At 38.0% G+C, this 15,624-nt stretch overlaps 1 long non-coding RNA gene across 1 annotated transcript in view; it reads left to right on the forward strand.

Moving 5' to 3' along the window:
* The window catches only part of LOC308060843, a 55,959-nt gene continuing 40,335 nt past the window's right edge, over nucleotides 1-15,624 (forward strand). Inside the window, exon 1 of the long non-coding RNA XR_013926931.1 lies at nucleotides 1-15,624. This exon is cut by the window's right edge and continues 35,208 nt beyond it. This is a non-coding gene — a long non-coding RNA (uncharacterized lncRNA).

Consider the following 15,624-nt stretch of genomic DNA (forward strand, 5'->3'; position numbering starts at 1 on the left):
TTCTTAACCCTTTTTCTTTATCTACCATTTCAAAGTGCATGTATGTAACAGGCTGGAAGAATTATTTAGCTTATTTCTATAGGTTTTGCTAGGCCAGAACAGTAAAAACATAAAGGAATTACTTGAAGGAACAGGAAAAAAAAAAAAAAAAAAAGTCTGCTACCTAAATCTTAAAGGGTATATTTTCTGATTAAAGAGAAAAAAAAGTGAGAAAGACTGACAGGGGAAGATGTGTACAAGTAATGTGTTTAATTTCTGTTTCCCCGGCTCAAATGACTGCGCATATTAAATGCTGTTAGGAGGTTCGTCAGTGTGACATTGAGTTCAGTGTAATGAGTAAAGATTTCCAGTGCTGTCCCCATGAGTCACCTCCATTATCACCTTAGGCAAGTTCCCACCTCCCATCATTTAGCGACCAATTAATAAACTGTACAGGCTAACAACAGTCTCTCACTCTGTGACCCTAGTATGAAGGGTCCTGTCTCAGTGGGAGGCAATATATTTTACTGGATTACAAATGACAATAACTCAACAAAAAACAGTTGAAGAAGCAAAGGGAAAAAATTATCTAACATGACTCTGAACAGATTCTTGAATGGTTTATTTGCAAAGAGCCACTTTACATCAGGTAAACCAGTTGGCAAATTTGGATCAAATTTAACAGATAGTACTAGCCAATTATTGAAAAAGAAGAAACTACTGAAATTTTCAAGTATTGGGAACACTTCATTTACTGGGAAAACTGACAGGGAAATTCATGTGTCATTCACAAGTAAAAGGGAAATTAATCCTTTGCACTAGCTTGTGAATTTACAGTGAATGTAGGAGACCCCAATTCCACAGTGAATTTACAGCAACTTGAAGCACAAATCGAAGTCTTGCTTACAGTAACAGGACACTCCTTAAGGGAGTGGTGGACAATGCTTGTGAATCTATATATGTGCTCTTATTTAAAAAGGACAAAAAATAAAACAAAAACTTGTTTTCTTGGAAAAAAATGTGTTGCTTATCAATGTATCATTCAAAATTTGTTGTTTTTAAAATTAAGCTATCGATTTTTGTTTATTGTTATTGTTTTTCAACAGGGAAACTAAGATATCTTCAAGAACAAAATTTTTACCAATTTTTTAAACACATGCAAAAATAAAAATGTTGACTGAAAGCATCTTTGAATTTGTGAACAATTTTAATTGCAGGTGAAAGACTTACAGTTGGCTGATTTCTGCTTTTTTCATGCAAATCATACTGTCTTTCACATTTTTGTATAACTTTGTAAAGTATTGACAGTGACAATTTTTACTTTCTGTTCTGTTTTACAGTATGGTTTAAAGTTTTCACTTGATGTTCCCTACTTATTCTACTTTGTTTCATATGATGTAAAGATGTTGGAGTATGCAACGGGATTAATTTTGGATGAAATTGTACCTGAAAATGTGCTGCTGGAGTATGCTTACTTCTGCTAATAATCCTATCCATGGAATCAGACTAGAGATAGTCTGAAGCTCAACACCACAGTGTACATGGTATGGATGTTGTGTTCTCAGCACAAACTGTCATCCAATCCTAGTAGATAACATGACTTGTCACTGTAAACTCAAGAATAAATGATCATTACAAATAAAAAGCCATAAATCATGAGATTTTAATATTGCTGGCACAGTAATGAATATCTGTAAGAAGGCTGCTGAAGAAAACTATATAACGTGAGGACCTACTGCCATATTTAATGCTAATCACAGCTGCAATAATGGTACAACTGCAAAAGCACACTTATAATATTAACTTCAACAAAATAGATGCAATCATAATACTAAATAGTAAAGTAAATATTAAAATTACTAATACCTGCCTGGATTTTAACAATTTTTGTGATATTTTCATAAATACAGATTGAAATGAGGGCTGTGGTGAATTACACAGAGTGTCTACCACAGTTCTTTCCTATCTGCTAAAGCTGACAACAGTAGTTTATGCAAGAATTTTTCAGCTCTAGTTATCCACAGTCCTTTATGAAATTGTAATTTTGGGTTTGGATTCATGACAGGAAGTATGAATAACAATGCAGGAGTGTGTTCTACTACACGCTAGTAGGAGTGTTTGGCTTGCTAATTCAATTCAAAGACTAACCTAGTGATACTGTCTGTGCCAGTCTGGAAGTGAAAACCTATCGAGCACAAAATACTAGCTTCAAATACATTACTCAAATAGTAGAGACTGTAGGATGGGTGACAACCTGTAACTGAAAGTGAAAGTTTATTCAAAACTCCAAGAAATTAATCAACTGAGTGTTTTGAGGCTCCCCTTTCCATATCTCAGTGGATGAAACTAGTCTTCCTCTAAAATGTCAGTAGTCCAGCTCTCCCTTGTCTTCAGCTCTGTGAATCCTTTCTATCTCCACAAAGGGTACAGGACACTTAAGCTCATCATGACTCATTTGTGTTGCTCTAGCAGTGCAGAAATGCCATAAAGGATTCCCCTTTTTCCAGGATAGTTCAGAACTTTTGATGTTCCCCAATTCATGCATTTGAACCTTTCTAGTTCTTCCTTGTATAATGTCTACCTTTGTAAAATCTTAAAAATTATGGAATTGCCCTCATAGTATGAAGGGGGTTTGAGTTATACAGTCTATTACACCATCTGGGAATGAGGCTCTCTCTTCTATTCCCAGCCATGCATATAAAAGAAGCAGGGAGCAAGAAACTGTAAAACATTACAGATTCTACCTGTTTGACAAAGCACCTGTTTGAAGGGGCACACGTAGCTAACATAATGACTATCAGTGTATGACATCATGGTAGGCTATGTTATAGATACAGATCATTGTTAACCTTAAGAGTCCTGCAACATTACAGCAAAAGCTACGTGAAATCACTTTGAATTTGCCTGTAATTAGCTAAAGGGCACAGATGAGTACACAGAAGAGTAAGTACTTGTTCTTTTTTTAACATCTGGTAATTAAGTGGAGAAAAGCAGTGGTTTCTTGTGGGAAAATAATTTACCCATTAATCTTAACCACAGTAACCTAGTCACAGCATTTGGATCAAATTGCATGAAAGATAAAAATCTCTGGCAGCATTTTGTTTCACATACTGATATCCAATCTGTATTTATTTTTCTGCATAATGTTCTTCATAGCCTCGCGAGGGCTTTAGTAGAGGGAGAGAATAGGGTTACAAAGACAGAATGCATTGCAAGGACATATGGTAAATGCATACTCACACTGAGACTGGAAGAGGGGGAAAATGGACTGGAACTCACAATCTTATTAGAACCCACATGTGAAATTTTACTCTGCTGTTGCTTCCCCTCCCCTCTTGCACACCCCCACCCCAGCACTACAAAACTATTTATTTCAGCTATGACCCACTTCCAACTTAGAAGTCAAATTCTTAGTCCTACAAAAGTCTTATATGGTTTTATTCTTTCTATAAAAAGAAATGCTAGGGCATTAAATACAGTATATATGTGTATAGACTGGGTTTTATCACTATAATAGGCAGTTAGGTGATAAAAGACTCAAATTAAGAGAGTTGCATCAGCATGAAGCTGATATAATATACAGGGAATCAGTCCTACTCTGGATTCATATTAATGCACAATATGAAAAAGAGAGGCAAGAATAAAAGCATGTTTATGGCTTGCTGATATAACCAGCACCTCCTACTGCATATAACTTCATTTTAGCAAATGCAAATGATTTATTCAGATACAGTACCTACATCTTTCTAGCAAATTCTTTTACAGTAATTCCATTTGAATGCCGACATCTGCTGAGAAACCATAAAGTATCAATTAAGCTTTCTCTATGTGTCATTTAACTGAAGTGTTTTCATCATGGACATGACCATTGCCTAATTCAGGATCAATTTGTATGCAAACCAAACCAATTTTTAAGTATTTGGAATCAATCACTTGAATATTGAAAGCTCCCCATATTTGAAATATTGAAGTTACCCATTCAGTGAGCTCCATTTATGCTGCGCACTGAATAAGGCAGGAGTTTCGTGGGAAAAAAAAAAAAAAAAGCTGTATGATTATGTAATTAATTCCAATGCAGATGTACAAAGAGAGCACTGGTAATATTCATTACAGCTTTTCCTTACTCTGAGCAGCTGGCTTTGCAATCTTACCTTTCAATTAGCAAAACAGTGCTGCTAGTTTGAAACAATTGCCTAGGGTTTTTGTGCATTTTTTTTAATGAGCAAAATAATAACTAAAAATTCCAGTGTGTGGATACATATTGTTTCCCATACTGATTAACAATCAGGTTTATCCTGGAACAAGTTAGAAAACTTATTTCTTCTGTATTTCCTCTGTGCAGAAAATATTCATTTTTGCATTAGGCTTCCTGATGGATTTCTTTTTTATTATTTCCAAAATAAACAGACATTCCTGTGACCCTTGTTATTTTCCAAGTGAAATGCATAGGTTTGTGCCAATTGAGCTAAAGTATTTGCAAAACATCCCTTGGCTATGCCTCCCTGTGGAAGAGACAGTGGCGAGAGGTAAACCACGTGGTCCCTCAGCTTTCACTCACACTAACATGTAACCTAGATAAATAAGACAGACAGTTGTGCTCCCAGTCTCTGCAAACCAGCCTGACCCAGTCTACAAGACAAGTTGCCCTAAGTGTGATGCTCTCCTGTAGGTAATGTATCCTTCAACTTTACAGTTTCTGCATTAAACCTGGCTTCACGCAAAAGCACTGACAGCATACAGCTGTCTGCACTTGCTTGTATGTGTAGGCATACATGATTCCTACACTTCGCTATACACTATGCAAATTATACCTCAGTAATGCATTTCACAGTGGTTTGTGACAGTAGGGGAAAACAGAACTAAGTATTCACTCTAATGTTCAGAAAAGGAAAATGCTGTAGTAATTATAAACTTCTCCATTATTCTTGGCAACTGCTTTTTTATTTCTTCTTTTCCTTCACAGCTGAAGTCTCGTCATATTCTCCTTCTGCTCCTGTGTATCCCCAGATCATGCTTTCTCAGGCTTGACTTTGTCTTTCCATTACCATTCTCTTCATCATCCCTCTCCTCTCTTTTCTCTTAACAAATGCACAAATTTGATTTTCATAAGCTTATGACTTTGGTCTTCTAGAGCAGTTTCACAGGAATTTTTCTCTCCTATATAAGCTTTCCATGTAGTAAGACAAGCACTGAGTGCCGAGAAGGCACTATGTACTGAAGTAAAGCATCTGCAGCTGGCTTGCAGGCAGGGCTGACTCATCCTGTCCTTGCAGCCTCCCTCTCACTCAAGTGTCCATGTCCCGGCCAGTGTTTTCAGAGGAACCACCAGTGTCACAAAGCGAACAAAGGTGTATAGCTGCAATACAGTGGCAGTGCTGGGAAGATCCCAAGCTGTTTATTCCACTTTTCCTTTCATTTGTCAGCATTTATGCTTCATTGCCCTTGTGCAGTGTGAGATGGTGAGGACTTGTAGGGGACTCTTGCAAAATAGACAGGATGATACTGGGTGGAAACCTTCCTGGTCGGTCTGGCTGCTAATCCTCTGCTCTGGCCAGGACTAAGTTGGGGAAGAAGGAGCCATGAGTAATTTTCATGCCTGATATCTGAAGCATAAAACTGTATGTTTAAAATTAAACAATTTCTCAGCCACATGCCTAGTGATGTTCCTACCTGTAAGGAATTGCTTAAGTTCCATGAAACTCAATCTTGTGTTCAGCTGAAAGGACATGCATTTTATAAAAATGGCATTTGAACCAGAATAATTTTCTGGGTAATTTCATATAACATTTCACATTTTGATCAGATTAATATTCTACCAAGTGGCTTTTAGCAGGATTTGCAAAGCTAGGCGAGTGCTTCCTGTCAAGCTGTCACACAAGCAAAGACTGCACTTTTTCCCATTGAGAATCACTCCTCCAAAACACAGCTTCTAGCTGAAAAGCAAACATTTTTCTGTTACTCACACGTGTACTGATTTTCATCAAAATAAAACAGAAATTACCCACCTCATACCTATCTTCTCACTGCATCAGACTGCAGTCTGGTTATGATAATCACATTCAGGAATGAAGAAGTGCTCTGGTTTCTTTTGCATTTCCATGCAAGCTGCTTGTTGGAATAATAGGTAGGTAAAGAGCTGCTGCTCTTCTTTCAGCAAGTAGCTGTGGTGAGCTGGAAAGCAGCTTGCCCCAAGGCTGACACTTCAGGAGAGCCAGCTTTCTGGGTGGCCACCCCTGTGTTTCTGAAGCAGGCCAGCCACATGCTGGGTTTGAGACTGAAGCACATCAAAGTTTATATTCTCTTCCTCTGTCAAGAGATTAAAAGCACTTATTTAATGGATCATTGAGTTCAGAGACTATGCAAGATGCCTCTTTCACATTTGCTTCTATAGAGTAAGGGTAGCTTCTAGTGATAAGTCATAAGATGTGCAAAATTGATGAACAAGCACCTTTTTTTTTTTTTTTTTTGCTAGAGTAAGTACATCTCTTTTTAAACATAGTGTATATCTGCTTTTCCTAGGAGAATGAGTCTGAAGTTTTACTAGTTTATTGTGTTGCCTTCTAAAATAATTATATGATAGGCTGAAGACCTCAGATTTATAATCTTGTTCTGGAAATGCCAAATTTTTCAGATCTGACAACTTGCAGTTTCCTTAACATTTCTTTGTGGTTTTTTTTAAAGCAATTGAGACTCAGACCCACTAAAACAATTTGTACCCGATTCACCAAGTTGTTTGTTTTCAATGAAAGTCCTTAAAAGCTCCCACAGTCTTGCTTAAAAATAAAAAATCAGGTTGTTGTTTTAAAGAACATTGAAGTTGCTTGAAAGAATCAGAAGTTTTATTTCAAGCTGAAATTCTCACAAAATGACTGTTTTCTTCTGCCAGCTCAGCTCTTCTCAAGAGTTTAGCTTGTGTTGTAGCTCATGACGTGTCCAAACCTCAGCGCAGCACCTGAGGCACCATCAGCACTCAGACTCTCATGGAGAGAAAGGCAAAGTGGCAGTTTATTGAAAGACACAGGCACTTATATACTAGTAGCAGAGCCAGCCCCTTCGTGGGCGGTTTTCTACTTAGTTCCTACGTTTCCATCACAACACATGATCTTCCACATCGCCACATCCCTATGCTACTACAAGCTTGTAAAAACCTCAGATTAAATATGTTCAGCATTAGTGTATCTCTGCTTGTACTGATTAAGTAGAAATTTTACAATCAGCATTAGTGGGAAAAGACCAATCTTTAAAGAAATATTTAATCTGGAAGTATTAATTCTGTCCCACTAGAAGTGGAAGGATCAATTTTTTTTTTATTTTTTTTTTTCTCTGAGACAGAGAGGTATTTCCTCAGGGCATAAGAATAAGCTTTCAGTTGTCATTTCTAAACCTGGGTAACATTTATTCTGCTGTATTGAAAGGAACTGACCTCAATAGCATGGTTATGTCTGTTCAGTAAATGTTTGCTTAAGGTATATATCACTTCAGTTCTTTGGGATAAAAGGCAATAGCTGATAAGAAAGCAAAGTCCAACTGCTGTTGTTCTGTATGAGCATTAAAAGCCACGAAGATTTTCCATATTTATATTTTCTTCTGTAATCTTGCATATACTTATGATAGTTTTATTTTATGAAAGAATTCTGTAAAGAAATTCTTTAATCACGTTAAATATATTTCATTTTACATCACTAAACATTTGGATAATACAGAATGGTCTTTTCCTGATGATGCCAATATATACCCTCATACTAATCCCAAGGAAGTTCCAGAGCTTTGGGCCTGTGCCTAAAATGGTACAATGGATGCAGAGGATACAATGCAAAATATGGACTGTATAGTGGTGGTGACAAGACAGACCATAAGGCATTATGGGAAATTGTCACAGCACTCTCCAAACTCTGAAGCTGCAACAAGGTCTTTTACCATCTCATACCAACACACTTTTCATGCCAGTTCCTCTGCTACCTTCTTCTCATCTCACCTCATCCAGGACCTGCTCTCTCCTCTCTTGCTTCTTTATCCTTAATGACAACACACTCTTCATGCCAGTCCCTCTGCTGCCTTCTCCTCATCTTGCCTCATCCAGAGCCCACTCTCTCTTCTCTTGCTTCTTCCTCTGCTGCTCTCTCTTCAACGGCTGCCCAACTCCTTAACAGAACCAGCCACAGCTGAACTTTATCTACACCGGCCAACCCACCACCCCTGAAGCCAACCCACAGTTGTATATTATCAATGCTAATTAACCCAGATTCATTCCTCTACAATTCCCCCTTCTTTTTTTTTTTTTTTTTTTTTTTTTTAACATTTCATACCTTATGTTTTTAACAATTATTACAACCTTTTTACCCATAAATTTTTCATACAGTCCTCTATAATTCCTCTACAATTCCCCCCCCCCCCCCTTTTTTTTTTTCTTTTTCTTTTTCTTTTTCTTTTTAACATTTCATACCTTAGGTATTTAGCAACCATCATAACCTTTTTACAAATAAACTTTTCATACAGTCCAAACAACTTGTCCCTGAATTCCTTCTTCACTTTTATCTTGGGCTTTTCAGCTTCTACAGGTTGATCACCTTTCTTCTTATCTGCTTTCTTAGCATCCAGGATTTTGATTTCTTCAGAGGGGGGTTCTGATGAACTTATAGTGCCTTGTCCTTTCACCTCTTGGGTCACACTGGACAGTAACCTGAGTGAGCTTGCAGCAGCAGCAGCAGATCTAGAATACAACACTAACACATCATTCTGTGTCCTGAAAAACTTGTTAACATCCTTGTGGTCGCCCATTTCTTCTACAAGTGGAGACACCTTCAACAAGCACATAAAAGCTGCCAAGAATTCCACCAGGCCGAGCAGCAGCAGCAATGGCGGGAGCTGCCCATGGCACCGCGCTGCTCCCACACCTTACCCCGGCACAGCCGTCACCGCTGTCTATCCAGACCTGCTCTGGACCTGCCACCACTGCGGGCTGCTGCCACATCTGGCCGTGTACTTTGCAGCTATCACCCGTTACCCTCAGTCTCTTAACTCCACGGCAGGGAGGCTTCCTTCTCTTTGATCCCAACGGCTCACCTTTACCGGTGTGTGATCCAGATCCCCAGGCTCTTCCCACCTATCTCAATGTGATCTGGATTGCAGGCTATCCCCACCTGTCTTCGCTACATTGGGCACTGCCGTCACTGTTCAAAACTTCAAACATCCCCTGGCACAGCCACCACCACTGTCGCTGCTCATTATACTGTGTCTCATAATCTGAAGGGCCTCGCACAGGGCACCAATGGAGATGGCATTAGAGCCAGATGGAGACACATCCAGCCTGCATATGCAGGAGTAAGTTGGACCTGAATAACCCAGAACTGCAGAGGCCATTATGCACCTCAGCAATTAGCAAGACAAAATTAGCATTGACACAAAATTAAATAGTCCATGTTACAGCCAAAGTTCATTTTCTTATTAAATAAAAAAAGAAATAAAAAGATATACAACTTGTGAGACTAATGAATTATTTTTTTCTGATTTTTTTTTCTACCCATTGCTTCTTCAATGGTTTGATAAATGTATTTATAGGTTGCTTTTTTATCCTGAGGAAGCATAGAAGAGAAATGCTGAAATATCTAAGCAACCAGATACTCCTTGCTTAGTAATGCTGTTGGGGTTTTTTGGCTTAAATAATTTTATTTGATGCAGAGGCACAAATTCAGATTCTCTGGGTCAGGTCTGCCTCTTCTGATTTGCTTCAGTTGGAAGATGTTTAATATTTTTTAGCCATGTATCCTTACCAGTCATTGATTATAAAGGGTGGAAGTACAGCAATATTATCTTCCTAAGTGGGCCACAGAATTTAGACACTTGAAATTTAGATGTTTAAAATTAGATGGTGTGGCTAATGCATTAGTTTGTTTGGACAACAAGTGTTACTACAGGATGGACTTTATCACAGAGAACTGTGTAACTGTTTCATAAATCCTAAGTCCTATCTGATGATCTCCTATCAAGCTCCATGCTATTTTTGGTTTTATTTCTTCTGTTGAAGGTATAGACAAGCATACAAAAACTAAGTGAACAGGAATACTTTTCTGACCACATCTGTAACTCTATCTTTCTGCTTCTTAAGCTCAAAAGCTGATAGGCCTCAAAGTAAAAACTGTATTTTGAATACAGCAAGGCTGGTAAAGATAGAAACTATAAAAAGCAGCCAAGGGACTTGGTAAGAAATGCAAAGGAGGAGAAGCAAAAGAGAATACAAAATAATAGTATTAAAAGGGAAAAAAATGATTTCCAACAAAAATATAAAAACCGAAATGCGGACTTGAGTGCTGAGATCATGGTTTTACATGTTTGGTGTAAATCAGTGATAGCACTTTTGAAGTGGGATGGGGTAAGTGTAAGTGAAGGGGAGAACTAGTCATTGGGCTTTCTAAACAACTGTTAAAAGTTGTTTATTTTGTAAACATGCAAAGCTATATGAAACTATGACCCCCCCAAAAAATTAGAAAATCAGGGGATCTGTTGGCTTAAAGTTGTTGATATTTGAAGATATTTTCTTCGTTGTCTCCATTCATTTCATGCATCTAAGGAGTATGTCATATAAGCCTGTAATTGTAACAGAAGGGGAATCATGTCCATTATCACCACCCCTACGCAGTAAGTTGGTAGCAATTTCACTGCTGACTTTCTCAGGAAGACACTCTGAACAAAGCAGGAGGACAAACTAGAAAATCAGCCCTCCACAAGACTTAGTCTTAAGTAAGTGTATGGGTGTCTGCATGTGTAAAGACAACTTTTCCGTATTGGAGAAAGACAGTGGTAGCATTCTGTCTGCTTTATTATCCTTTGAAGGAAACTTCAGTCACCAGGACTGATAATCTGTCATTTTGAATTTAATCTAATGGCCACAAAATCAAATCAAGTTATGCCATCAGTGATGCAACTTTAAGTGTAAACATATTTTTTTCCCTCTCTTCTAAAATAGATGTATGTATGACTGTAAATCACTAATTAGCTGTGGGACTTCCTTACACCTGTGAGCAGAACAGAGGCACTTGGGATGTTAATGAATGAGAATAACATACTGAGTGGCTCCTGTATAAATTCAAGCATAACCCTACAGTGATGAAGGGATAAGACTCCCTTAGGTGGCTGGTTGCCTCTTCACAAGGTGCCTCCTGTGACTTAACCAGAGGTACTGCCATCACCAGCAGCACCTCAGGGTGCTGTAGGCCCCTCACAGTTATCAGCAGCATAACATCCGTCAGCCTCTAAAGAAGCACTTCTAGAAAATGCATAATCAACACTAACTTTGCCTAGAGGTGAAAAAGCAACTTGTTACATGAAGCACGAGACTGTTTCATATTCTAACCTATGCTGCTCTGAGAAGAAGTGGCTTTTTTACATAATCAACAGTAACTAACAGTGAAAGGGCTTTTCGCTCCTCCCAGGTGACTGCAGGCTGAGCTCCCCTTTCTACACTTGGTCAATAGTCAGTCCACTTCAAAACAAATAATTTAGAGTTATCCCTTCTGACTTCAGGCACTCAACTTGAGAGCACTGGAGCCCTAGGTTCCCCACATGAGTCATGGAAAGAAAAGGGACACTGCTAGGGGAAATTCAGGCTATCGCAATTCTGCCCTAATTTCCAGTAGGGCTTAACTACTGTCTAAATCAGGCTGAAGGCAATTACACTCTAAGCCTGATGCTTCTGCTGGGTGGGATACATGGAGGCCCAGCCATCGGCACATTCACAGGAAATATCTGGGAGTTAATCATGAAGTTGGGGTCCAGTTTCAAGCCACTTGGGGTTAACTATCTTTAAGTCCTGCTGTATTCCACAGTATCTGAAAGTCCTCAGAAGGTCAGAGGAAGGAAATGTTCTGTGCCTTGCAGAGCTGGGCCTGCTACTGCATTAAAACAACGTTCTGTTAAGATGTTTTTGTTTCTCTGTAATTTTTTTCCTCTTGTACAATAATCCCTAGCAACTATCCTGTACTATGACAACCAAAAGCAGCTTGTTTTGGTTTTCTTGTCACAGTTTTGACTTGACAATACTTCTTCATAAAGAGTTAATGGTTTCCAAGGCATTCTAATATGGGGATTCCCGCCCCCCCCCCCCTTCTTTTTTTTTTTTTAACAATAGAGTAAAAGACAGGCTGATTCAATGCAGTATCTGATATTGCACCATGGCATCTTGACTTTTCAATCATCCTTTAATGCTGTAATTTACTTGCCTTGACTCATACTTAAAATCTATAAAAATGTAAATGTTGAGTCGTTTCTCAGATATTTGATACTGAGATTATTGCAGTGATAACCTTGTAATTTAAACACAGCCAGGTGGGGGAAGAGGTGAAAAAAGAACAATCTCCAACTATTGTGATGCCCTCTTTGTATGTATATGCAGACATTAAATCAGAAACCCCAACATATAGTCTACCGTGATGTATATTCCATGACATAATCAAATCTTTCAAACCTAATTACACAAACATTCCACCATTCCTAGTAGTATTATTCCTTATGCCTTGGAAAGGCTCCTGAAATGGGCCTGTAGCTGTATATGCAAACTAACGAGATTGTGCAAAACATGGCATCAATTAAACGGGCTCAGCTTCTTGCAGTTTCCTTGATCATTCAGTTATCCTGCTGAGGTCTGTTTGGCAGTATCACGTCTCTTTTAAACTGAAGATGAAAATAACTAAAACTGCATTTTCTCCTTTCTGGCTCTTGAATCTATAAGGATGCAGTTTCCTCCATACATTTTTTTTTTTTTTGAGGCATTTTTTCTATGTGGGTTTGTAAATTCCCTAAAATGTAGCATGGAGCTCCTTTGGACATTAGTTTATGCATACAAAACCATTTCCCAGTATGCAGTTGGATGCAAGATATGGAAATACTACAGATTATTTATCTTCCAGATACCACCCAGCCCCTCCTGTGACACCCAGAATATTTTAGCAAAGCATGCACCTCAGCCCAGAAACATTGAATTTGGCTTCACTTTCAGTCAAAGCAGAATCAGCCCCACTCTCAGAACAGAAAGCATGTATCCTGTACAGTAACTGAATGACAATTTTCTAAATCTTAAACTTGAGTCACCACCACTGAATAAATTTATGTTTAATAGCAGTTTAACTCCACTGATATGAATAAATTCAGATGTAGGTGGTGGACATTGAAAAAAGTCTGGAGTAAGCATGCGTGCTGCTTTAAGTAATGATGGATCTCAGTCCTGCCAATGGTATTACTGAATAGACACAAACTGCTACCTTCTTGTGTTAATGCTACTTCATTTTACCTCATTTCTTGTTCAGTGCAATCATACTGTTAAATTAATTAATGATGCAAGTTCTTATACATAGCTTCATACTAAATGATCTTAAAATCCCTTACAGGGAGGTCAGTGCCACAGTTTACAAAAGCAGACATGGGAAATGTGGAGGGGTGAGGATAAGGAGGAAGGACAGTGAATCACATAATTCCCATCAAAAACCCTTTCAAATGTAGTTGAGGGTGACCTTCCCAATATTACATTGCAGTACACCATAAGAAAAGGAGACAGAACCCACATTTCTAGTGTTCAAGAGCAGTGCTCCCACAACAAAACTTCTTGCTTGCAAATTTTAAATTATCTCTATTTCTATGTGCTGGCATTGCCAAATCTATATACAACAAGGAGAATGGCTTTAAATAAGAGGTGATGAACCATGACTATTTTTCATTTTGCTATATTAAAGCAAAAATACTTTTCCATATGGAAATGTCAATAACTATGGGGTACTGCACATTTATTAGTAGTGTCCTGGCATTTTTCAACAAAGTATGCACTCACTTTCTTATCCACAGTTGTACTCCACAGTGGTGGTGATAACCTTTTTTAATAAATGTTACTGAATTGCCAATAATGACAGAGATACTGTATATTTTGTTAAAATTATAAAAGAGTAGATACTTAGGGATCACACCCAAAAGTTAACTTTCATATGGTACATCAATGACAAGTTATAAAACTCTTTTTGAAGTTAATGAGAGTTGAATCTTCTGTAAAATCTCAAACTGTGCACTGAAAATTTACTCCCTGTTGTCAGAAATGTAAACAAAATACTCAATAGAAAGATATTTCTGCTTTCATTTATGGAAAAACTTATTTATGCTCCTGAACTTCTATTCTAATATTTTGTGGAGAGAACTTCCAGAGCACAAAGAAAATTGTGCTTTCATTATTTACAGTTTTAAAGAGGCTCAATGTCACAAAAGAAATAAACTCAGTGGGAAAGATGAGTTCTCAACAACAAAAGTTAAAAATACCCACCATTAAAAGTATTTCAGCAGTGGCATAATGCCTTCAAAGATTTCTCAGCAGGTAGCTGAGGCAGGCGCCCTGCTACATGCCTTTGTTGTTTACAGTTTGCCTTTCTCCTGCCCCACAGATGCCAGGCAGCCATCGTCATGGTTTGGTCCATATTCATACTCTGGTTGCATCCCTGAAAAGCATTTAAATTATGAGTTAATCAGATGTATTGTCTTTAAGCACATCTATTTGCAGTTAGATATCTTACTGCATTAAGACAGATGGATATAGAGTGAGCAATCCTTTGCTCTTGACATATAAAGGGATGGACCTGATCTTTTGTTGAAAAGGGAAAACCCAATATGCATTCATCACGAGGAGGACAAGAAGGTCAACTGAAAGCATCTGGAGGCAATATTTGCCTTAAAAGGGGTACTGGATCTCCAGCACATACTGACTGACCATGAGAGGATCTTGGAACAGGGATGCTTTTTGTAATATTAAATATTTTTGAAGTGTTACATTTTTTATCACCTCTTTTGTCTCTTCAGAGGCCCTTTTTTAGAGATAGGTACTATTACTTATGAGATTTCATAGGCAGGAAATCCAGGTATGCATGTCAAATGTAGTTTACCCAAGCTCAAACTCAGAAAGGAAAAATTTAGAAATGGTCTGGAAAGGGCAGGTGCAGGACCTGAATCTCTAGATTCAAGAAGAGCAGGAGGTTGTCATGAGTAATTGGTAGGTGGAATCTCTTTTGACAGTTCACAAGAGGATATATTGCAGAAGCTCTTTGCCACTATTTACCTTGTTGAATAAAATGTCACTTATTTAAAAAAAGAGAAACTTGAATGTACTATACTGAACATATTTGTGAGATAACTGATTCTCAATTACAAATCCATAAGAAAACAACCAAACTTTTTGAATTATGAAGAATTACAGGAAATCTCAAAAGGCATCTCCCCTCCCTCCTCCCAAAGTATTATTTTATTAATTAGGAAACGCATCAATGTCTATTTCTTACACAGTGTGGTTCACAGATGACTGTTAGATGGAACATAACAAGGATTTAACTAATTGACATTAGCTTTCATTAGCCTCTAATGACTCAAATAAGGTAATATGAAGTGAAATAAATTTAGGCTAATGTAATATCCAATTAGGATATAATCCAAGGTAGATATTTCACTATTTGAATATTCTTTCCTTCATTGATCCCTCCTGATATCTGCCTTGCATTCCTCAGCAGTATGTTACAGGGGTACTGCTCTTTCACAGGAAGAACAGGAAACTTTCACAAGGCAGAACAAGGTGTCATGTTTATTTAATCAGGCCAGCATGATCAACGGTCCCATGAGATATACTTT

The sequence above is a fragment of the Falco punctatus genome, assembly GCF_963210335.1.
Source record: "Falco punctatus genome assembly, chromosome: 3".
NCBI lineage: Eukaryota > Metazoa > Chordata > Aves > Falconiformes > Falconidae > Falco > Falco punctatus.